This window comes from Oncorhynchus keta, chromosome 34 (assembly GCF_023373465.1).
Source record: "Oncorhynchus keta strain PuntledgeMale-10-30-2019 chromosome 34, Oket_V2, whole genome shotgun sequence".
Classification (NCBI taxonomy): Eukaryota; Metazoa; Chordata; class Actinopteri; order Salmoniformes; family Salmonidae; genus Oncorhynchus; species Oncorhynchus keta.
In genome coordinates, this window is record NC_068454.1 from 18260054 (window position 1) to 18270178 (window position 10125).

At 47.9% G+C, this 10125-nt stretch overlaps 1 long non-coding RNA gene across 4 annotated transcripts; it reads right to left on the bottom strand.

Moving 5' to 3' along the window:
• Nucleotides 1-382: 382 nt before the first annotated feature.
• Nucleotides 383-9793, bottom strand: LOC127915039 (uncharacterized). Of its 4 annotated transcripts, XR_008089998.1 has the most exons (4): nucleotides 9524-9649; nucleotides 9238-9286; nucleotides 7434-7967; nucleotides 383-643 (listed from the first exon to the last, which is right to left on the bottom strand). It is a non-coding gene; the product is annotated as an uncharacterized LOC127915039 (long non-coding RNA). The 4 variants fall into 4 exon arrangements; XR_008089999.1 differs by lacking the exons at nucleotides 9238-9286; nucleotides 9524-9649 and adding an exon at nucleotides 9744-9793; XR_008089996.1 differs by lacking the exon at nucleotides 9238-9286 and having other exon boundaries at nucleotides 7434-7944; nucleotides 9526-9649.
• Nucleotides 9794-10125: the final 332 nt, after the last annotated feature.

The window sequence follows — 10125 nt, forward strand, 5'->3', positions numbered from 1 at the left end:
ACTCTGTTCCCCTGTCATACCTACAGTCTACTCTACCCCTCACTCTGTTTCCCTTTCATACCTACAGTCTACTCTACCCCTCACTCTGTTCCCCTGTCATACCTACAGTCTACTCTACCTCTCACTCTGTTCCCCTGTCATACCTACAGTCTACTCTACCCCTCACTCTGTTCCCCTGTCATACCAACAGTCTACTCTACCTCTCACTCTGTTCCCCTGTCATACCTACAATCTACTCTACACCTCACTCTCTTCCCCTGTCATACCTACAGTCTACTCTACCCCTCACTCTGTTCCCCTGTCATACATACAGTCTACTCTACCCCCCACTCTGTTCCCCTGCCATACATACAGTCTACTCTACCCCCCACTCTGTTCCCCTGCCATACATACAGTCTACTCTACACCTCACTCTGTTTCCCTGTCATACCTACAGTCTACTCTACCCCTCACTCTGTTTCCCTGTCATACCTACAGTCTACTCTACCCCTCACTCTGTTCCCCTGTCATACCAACAGTCTACTCTACCCCTCACTCTGTTCCCCTGTCATACCTACAGTCTACTCTACCTCTCACTCTGTTTCCCTGTCATACATACAGTCTACTCTAAATCTCACTCTGTTCCCCTTTCATACTACTCTACCTCTCACTCTGTTTCCTGTCATACCTACAGTCTACTCTACCTCCCACTCTGTTTCCTGTCATACCTACAGTCTACTCTACCCCTCACTCTGTTCCCCTGTCATACCTACAGTCTACTCTACCCCTCACTCTGTTCCCCTGTCATACCTACAGTCTACTCTACCTCTCACTCTGTTTCCCTGTCATACATACAGTCTACTCTAAATCTCACTCTGTTCCCCTTTCATACTACTCTACACCCTCACTCTGTTCCCTGTCATACATACAGTCTACTCTAAATCTCACTCTGTTCCCTTTCATACTACTCTACCTCTCACTCTGTTTCCCTGTCATACCTACAGTCTACTCTACCCCTCACTCTGTTCCCTTGTCATACCAACAGTCTACTCTACCCTCACTCTGTTCCCCTGTCATACCTACAGTCTACTCTACCTCTCACTCTGTTTCCCTGTCATACTTACAGTCTACTCTAAATCTCACTATGTTCCCCTTTCATACTACTCTACACCTCACTCTGTTCCCCTGTCATACCTACAGTCTACTCTACCCCTCACTCTGTTTCCCTTTCATACCTACAGTCTACTCTACCCCTCACTCTGTTCCCCTGTCATACCTACAGTCTACTCTACCTCTCACTCTGTTCCCCTGTCATACCTACAGTCTACTCTACCCCTCACTCTGTTCCCCTGTCATACCAACAGTCTACTCTACCTCTCACTCTGTTCCCCTGTCATACCTACAATCTACTCTACACCTCACTCTCTTCCCCTGTCATACCTACAGTCTACTCTACCCCTCACTCTGTTCTGCTGTCATACCTACAGTCTACTCTACCCCTCACTCTGTTTCCCTATCATACTACTCTTCCCCTCACTCTGTTTCCCTGTCATACCTACAGTCTACTCTACCCCTCACTCTGTTTCCCTGTCATACCAACAGTCTACTCTACCCCTCACTCTGTTCCCCTGTCATACTACTCTACCCCTCACTCTGTTTCCCTTCATACTACAGTCTTCCCCCTCACTCTGTTTCCCTGTCATGCCTACAGTCTACTCTACCCCTCACTCTGTTTCCCTGTCATGCCTACAGTCTACTCTACCCCTCACTCTGTTTCCCTGTCATACCTACAGTCTACTCTACCCCTCACTCTGTTTCCTGTCATACCAACAGTCTACTCTACCCCTCACTCTGTTCCCCTGTCATACTACTCTACCCCTCACTATGTTTCCTGTCATACCAACAGTCTACTCTACCCCTCACTCTGTTTCCTGTCATGCCTACAGTCTACTCTACCCCTCACTCTGTTTCCTGTCATGCCTACAGTCTACTCTTCCCCTCACTCTGTTTCCCTGTTATGCCTACAGTCTACTCTACCCCTCACTCTGTTTCCCTGTCATGCCTACAGTCTACTCTACCCCTCACTCTGTTTCCTGTCATACCAACAGTCTACTCTACCCCTCACTCTGTTTCCTGTCATACCAACAGTCTACTCTACCCCTCACTCTGTTTCCCTGTCATACCAACAGTCTACTCTACCCCTCACTCTGTTTCCCAGTCTACTCTACCCCTCACTCTGTTTCCTGTCATGCCTACAGTCTACTCTACCCCTCACTCTGTTTCCTGTCATACCTACAGTCTACTCTACCCCTCACTCTGTTTCCTGTCATACCTACAGTCTACTCTACCCCTCACTCTGTTCCCCTGTCATACCAACAGTCTACTCTACCCCTCACTCTGTTCCCCTGTCATACCTACAGTCTACTCTACCTCTCACTCTGTTTCCCTGTCATACATACAGTCTACTCTAAATCTCACTCTGTTCCCCTTTCATACTACTCTACCTCTCACTCTGTTTCCCTGTCATACCTACAGTCTACTCTACCTCCCACTCTGTTTCCCTGTCATACCTACAGTCTACTCTACCCCTCACTCTGTTCCCCTGTCATACCTACAGTCTACTCTACCCCTCACTCTGTTCCCCTGTCATACCTACAGTCTACTCTACCTCTCACTCTGTTTCCCTGTCATACATACAGTCTACTCTAAATCTCACTCTGTTCCCCTTTCATACTACTCTACACCTCACTCTGTTCCCCTGTCATACATACAGTCTACTCTAAATCTCACTCTGTTCCCCTTTCATACTACTCTACCTCTCACTCTGTTTCCCTGTCATACCTACAGTCTACTCTACCCCTCACTCTGTTCCCTTGTCATACCAACAGTCTACTCTACCCCTCACTCTGTTCCCCTGTCATACCTACAGTCTACTCTACCTCTCACTCTGTTTCCCTGTCATACATACAGTCTACTCTAAATCTCACTCTGTTCCCTTCATACTACTCTACCCTCACTCTGTTCCCCTGTCATACCTACAGTCTACTCTACCCCTCACTCTGTTTCCCTTCATACCTACAGTCTACTCTACCCCTCACTCTGTTCCCCTGTCATACCTACAGTCTACTCTACCTCACTCTGTTCCCCTGTCATACCTACAGTCTACTCTACCCCTCACTCTGTTCCCCTGTCATACCAACAGTCTACTCTACCTCTCACTCTGTTCCCCTGTCATACCTACAATCTACTCTACCCCTCACTCTGTTTCCCTGTCATACTACAGTCTACTCTACCCTCACTCTGTTCCCCTGTCATACCTACAGTCTACTCTACCCCCACTCTGTTCCCCTGTCATACATACAGTCTACTCTACCCCCCACTCTGTTCCCCTGCCATACATACAGTCTACTCTACACCTCACTCTGTTTCCCTGTCATACCTACAGTCTACTCTACCCCTCACTCTGTTTCCTGTCATACCTACAGTCTACTCTACCCCTCACTCTGTTCCCCTGTCATACCTACAGTCTACTCTACCCCTCACTCTGTTCCCTGTCATACCTACAGTCTACTCTACCCCTCACTCTGTTTCCCTGTCATACATACAGTCTACTCTACCCCTCACTCTGTCCCCTGTCATACTTACAGTCTACTCTGCCTCTCACTCTGTTTCCTGTCATACCTACAGTCTACTCTACCTCCTCACTCTGTTTACCTGTCATACCTACAGTCTACTCTCCCCTCACTCTGTTTACCTGTCATACCTACAGTCTACTCTACCCCCACTCTGTTCCCTGTCATACATACAGTCTACTCTACCTCTCACTCTGTTTCCCTGTCATACCTACAGTCTACTCTACCCTCACTCTGTTTACCTGTCATACCTACAGTCTACTCTACCTCTCACTCTGTTCCCCTGTCATACCTACAGTCTACTCTACCCTCACTCTGTTTCCCTGTCATACCTACAGTCTACTCTACCCCTCACTCTGTTTCCTGTCATACCTACAGTCTACTCTACCCCTCACTCTGTTCCCTGTCATACCTACAGTCTACTCTACCCCTCACTCTGTTTCCCCTGTCATACCTACAGTCTACTCTCCTCACTCTGTTCCCCTGTCATACATACAGTCTACTCTACCCCCCACTCTGTTCCCCATGCCATACATACTCTACTCTACCTCACTCTGTTTCCTGTCATACCTACAGTCTACTCTACCCCCACTCTGTTTACCTGTCATACCTACAGTCTACTCTCCCTCACTCTGTTCCCCTGTCATACCTACAGTCTACTCTACCCCTCACTCTGTTTCCCTGTCATGCCTACAGTCTACTCTAAATCTCACTCTGTTTCCTGTCATACCTACAGTCTACTCTACCCCTCACTCTGTTCCCCTGTCATACCTACAGTCTACTCTACCCCTCACTCTGTTCCCCTGTCATACATACAGTCTACTCTACCCCACTCTGTTCCCCTGCCATACATACAGTCTACTCTACCCTCACTCTGTTTCCCTGTCATACCTACAGTCTACTCTACCTCTCACTCTGTTTCCCTGTCATACATACAGTCTACTCTACCCCTCACTCTGTTCCCCTGTCATACCTACAGTCTACTCTACCTCTCACTCTGTTTCCCTGTCATACCTGTAGTCTACTCTACCTCTCACTCTGTTTACCTGTCATACCTACAGTCTACTCTACCCCTCACTCTGTTTACCTGTCATACCTACAGTCTACTCTTCCCCTCACTCTGTTCCCTGTCATACATACAGTCTACTCTACCCTCACTCTGTTTCCCTGTCATACCTACAGTCTACTCTACCCCTCACTCTGTTCCCCTGTCATACCTACAGTCTACTCTACCCTCACTCTGTTCCCCTGTCATACCTACAGTCTACTCTACCTCTCACTCTGTTTCCCTGTCATACATACAGTCTACTCTACCCTCACTCTGTTCCCCTGTCATACCTACAGTCTACTCTACCCCTCACTCTGTTTCCCTGTCATACCTACAGTCTACTCTACCTCTCACTCTGTTCCCCTGTCATACCTACAGTCTACTCTACCCCTCACTCTGTTCCCCTGTCATACCTACAGTCTACTCTACCTCTCACTCTGTTTCCCTGTCATACCTACAGTCTACTCTACCTCTCACTCTGTTCCCCTGTCATACCTACAGTCTACTCTACCTCTCACTCTGTTTCCCTGTCATACCTACAGTCTACTCTACCTCTCACTCTGTTTCCCTGTCATACCTACAGTCTACTCTACCCCTCACTCTGTTCCCCTGTCATACATACAGTCTACTCTACCCCTCACTCTGTTTCCCTGTCATACCTACAGTCTACTCTACCTCTCACTCTGTTTCCCTGTCATACCTACAGTCTACTCTACCTCTCACTCTGTTTCCCTGTCATACCTACAGTCTACTCTACCCCTCACTCTGTTCCCCTGTCATACATACAGTCTACTCTACCTCTCACTCTGTTTCCCTGTCATACATACAGTCTACTCTACCCCTCACTCTGTTTCACTATCATACCAACATTCTACTCTACCCCTCACTCTGTTTCCCTATCATACTACTCTACCCCTCACTCTGTTTCCTGTCATACCTACAGTCTACTCTACCCTCACTCTGTTCCCCTGTCATACCTACAGTCTACTCTACCCCCACTCTGTTCCCCTGTCATACATACAGTCTACTCTACCCTCACTCTGTTTCCTGTCATACCTACAGTCTACTCCCCCTCACTCTGTTTCCTGTCATACCTACAGTCTACTCTACCCCTCACTCTGTTTCCTGTCATACATACAGTCTACTCTACCCCTCACTCTGTTCCCCTGTCATACCTACAGTCTACTCTACCCCTCACTCTGTTTCCTGTCATACCTACAGTCTACTCTACCCCTCACTCTGTTCCCCTGTCATACCTACAGTCTACTCTACCCCTCACTCTGTTTCCCCTGTCATACCTACAGTCTACTCTACCTCTCACTCTGTTTCCTGTCATACCTACAGTCTACTCTACCCCTCACTCTGTTCCCCTGTCATACCTACAGTCTACTCTACCCCTCACTCTGTTTCCCTGTCATACCTACAGTCTACTCTACTCCTCACTCTGTTTCCTGTCATACCTACAGTCTACTCTACCCCTCACTCTGTTCCCCTGTCATACCAACAGTCTACTCTACCCCTCACTCTGTTCCCTGTCATACCTACAGTCTACTCTACCTCTCACTCTGTTTCCCTGTCATACATACAGTCTACTCTAAATCTCACTCTGTTCCCCTTTCATACTACTCTACACCTCACTCTGTTTCCTGTCATACCTACAGTCTACTCTACCTCTCACTCTGTTTCCCTGTCATACCTACAGTCTACTCTACCCCTCACTCTGTTCCCCTGTCATACCTACAGTCTACTCTACCCCTCACTCTGTTCCCCTGTCATACCTACAGTCTACTCTACCCTCACTCTGTTTCCCTGTCATACATACAGTCTACTCTAAATCTCACTCTGTTCCCTTTCATACTACTCTACACCTCACTCTGTTCCCCTGTCATACATACAGTCTCACTCTAAATCTCACTCTGTTCCCTTTCATACTACTCTACCTCCTCACTCTGTTTCCCTGTCATACCTACAGTCTACTCTACCCCTCACTCTGTTCCCCTTGTCATACCAACAGTCTACTCTACCCCTCACTCTGTTCCCCTGTCATACCTACAGTCTACTCTACCCCTCACTCTGTTCCCCTGTCATACATACAGTCTACTCTACCTCTCACTCTGTTCCCCTTTCATACTACTCTACCCCTCACTCTGTTTCCCTGTCATACGTACAGTCTACTCTACCCCTCACTCTGTTTCCCTGTCATACCTACAGTCTACTCTACCCCTCACTCTGTTCCCCTGTCATACCTACAGTCTACTCTACCCCTCACTCTGTTCCCCTGTCATACCTACAGTCTACTCTACCCCTCACTCTGTTCCCCTGTCATACCAACAGTCTACTCTACCTCTCACTCTGTTCCCCTGTCATACCTACAGTCTACTCTACCCCTCACTCTGTTCCCCTGTCATACCTACAGTCTACTCTACCCCTCACTCTGTTCCCCTGTCATACCTACAGTCTACTCTACCCCTCACTCTGTTCCCCTGTCATACATACAGTCTACTCTACCCCTCACTCTGTTCCCCTGTCATACCTACAGTCTACTCTACCCCTCACTCTGTTTCCCTGTCATACCTACAGTCTACTCTACCCCTCACTCTGTTTCCCTGTCATACTACTCCCCTCACTCTGTTCCCCTGTCATACCAACAGTCTACTCTACCCCTCACTCTGTTCCCCTGTCATACCTACAGTCTACTCTACCTCTCACTCTGTTTCCTGTCATACATACAGTCTACTCTAAATCTCACTCTGTTCCCCTTCATACTACTCTACCTCTCACTCTGTTTCCCTGTCATACCTACAGTCTACTCTACCTCCCACTCTGTTTCCCTGTCATACCTACAGTCTACTCTACCCCTCACTCTGTTCCCCTGTCATACCTACAGTCTACTCTACCCCTCACTCTGTTCCCCTGTCATACCTACAGTCTACTCTACCTCTCACTCTGTTTCCCTGTCATACATACAGTCTACTCTAAATCTCACTCTGTTCCCCTTTCATACTACTCTACACCTCACTCTGTTCCCCTGTCATACATACAGTCTACTCTAAATCTCACTCTGTTCCCCTTTCATACTACTCTACCTCTCACTCTGTTTCCCTGTCATACCTACAGTCTACTCTACCCCTCACTCTGTTCCCTTGTCATACCAACAGTCTACTCTACCCCTCACTCTGTTCCCCTGTCATACCTACAGTCTACTCTACCTCTCACTCTGTTTCCCTGTCATACATACAGTCTACTCTAAATCTCACTCTGTTCCCCTTTCATACTACTCTACACCTCACTCTGTTCCCCTGTCATACCTACAGTCTACTCTACCCCTCACTCTGTTTCCCTTTCATACCTACAGTCTACTCTACCCCTCACTCTGTTCCCCTGTCATACCTACAGTCTACTCTACCTCTCACTCTGTTCCCCTGTCATACCTACAGTCTACTCTACCCCTCACTCTGTTCCCCTGTCATACCAACAGTCTACTCTACCTCTCACTCTGTTCCCCTGTCATACCTACAATCTACTCTACACCTCACTCTCTTCCCTGTCATACCTACAGTCTACTCTACCCCTCACTCTGTTCCTGTCATACCTACAGTCTACTCTACCCCTCACTCTGTTTCCCTGTCATACCTACCTTCCCCTCACTCTGTTTCCTGTCATACCTACAGTCTACTCTACCCCTCACTCTGTTTCCCTGTCATACCAACAGTCTACTCTACCCCTCACTCTGTTCCCTGTCATACTACTCTACCCCTCACTCTGTTTCCTTTCATACTACTATTCCCTCACTCTGTTTCCTGTTATGCCTACAGTCTACTCTACCCCTCACTCTGTTTCCCTGTCATGCCTACAGTCTACTCTACCCCTCACTCTGTTTCCCCTGTCATACCAACAGTCTACTCTACCCCTCACTCTGTTTCCTGTCATACCAACAGTCTACTCTACCCCTCACTCTGTTCCCCTGTCATACTACTCTACCCCTCACTATGTTTCCTGTCATACCAACAGTCTACTCTACCCCTCACTCTGTTTCCCTGTCATGCCTACAGTCTACTCTACCCCTCACTCTGTTTCCTGTCATGCCTACAGTCTACTCTTCCCCTCACTCTGTTTCCCTGTCATGCCTACAGTCTACTCTACCCCTCACTCTGTTTCCCTGTCATGCCTACAGTCTACTCTACCCCTCACTCTGTTTCCCTGTCATACCAACAGTCTACTCTACCCCTCACTCTGTTTCCCTGTCATACCAACAGTCTACTCTACCCCTCACTCTGTTTCCCTGTCATACCAACAGTCTACTCTACCCCTCACTCTGTTTCCCTGTCATGCCTACAGTCTACTCTTCCCCTCACTCTGTTTCCCTGTCATGCCTACAGTCTACTCTACCCCTCACTCTGTTTCCCTGTCATACCAACAGTCTACTCTACCCCTCACTCTGTTTCCCTGTCATACCTACAGTCTACTCTACCCCTCACTCTGTTCCCCTGTCATACCAACAGTCTACTCTACCCCTCACTCTGTTCCCCTGTCATACCTACAGTCTACTCTACCTCTCACTCTGTTTCCCTGTCATACATACAGTCTACTCTAAATCTCACTCTGTTCCCCTTTCATACTACTCTACCTCTCACTCTGTTTCCCTGTCATACCTACAGTCTACTCTACCTCCCACTCTGTTTCCCTGTCATACCTACAGTCTACTCTACCCCTCACTCTGTTCCCCTGTCATACCTACAGTCTACTCTACCCCTCACTCTGTTCCCCTGTCATACCTACAGTCTACTCTACCTCTCACTCTGTTTCCTGTCATACATACAGTCTACTCTAAATCTCACTCTGTTCCCCTTTCATACTACTCTACACCTCACTCTGTTCCCCTGTCATACATACAGTCTACTCTAAATCTCACTCTGTTCCCCTTTCATACTACTCTACCTCTCACTCTGTTTCCCTGTCATACCTACAGTCTACTCTACCCCTCACTCTGTTCCCTTGTCATACCTACAGTCTACTCTACCCCTCACTCTGTTCCCTGTCATACCTACAGTCTACTCTACCCTCACTCTGTTTCCCTGTCATACATACAGTCTACTCTAAATCTCACTCTGTTCCCCTTTCATACTACTCTACACCCTCACTCTGTTCCCCTGTCATACCTACAGTCTACTCTACCCCTCACTCTGTTCCCCTGTCATACCTACAGTCTACTCTACCCCTCACTCTGTTCCCCTGTCATACCTACAGTCTACTCTACCTCTCACTCTGTTCCCCTGTCATACCTACAGTCTACTCTACCCCTCACTCTGTTCCCTGTCATACCAACAGTCTACTCTACCTCTCACTCTGTTCCCCTGTCATACCTACAGTCTACTCTACCCCTCACTCTGTTTCCCTGTCATACCTACAGTCTACTCTACCCCTCACTCTGTTCCCCTGTCATACATACAGTCTACTCTACCTCTC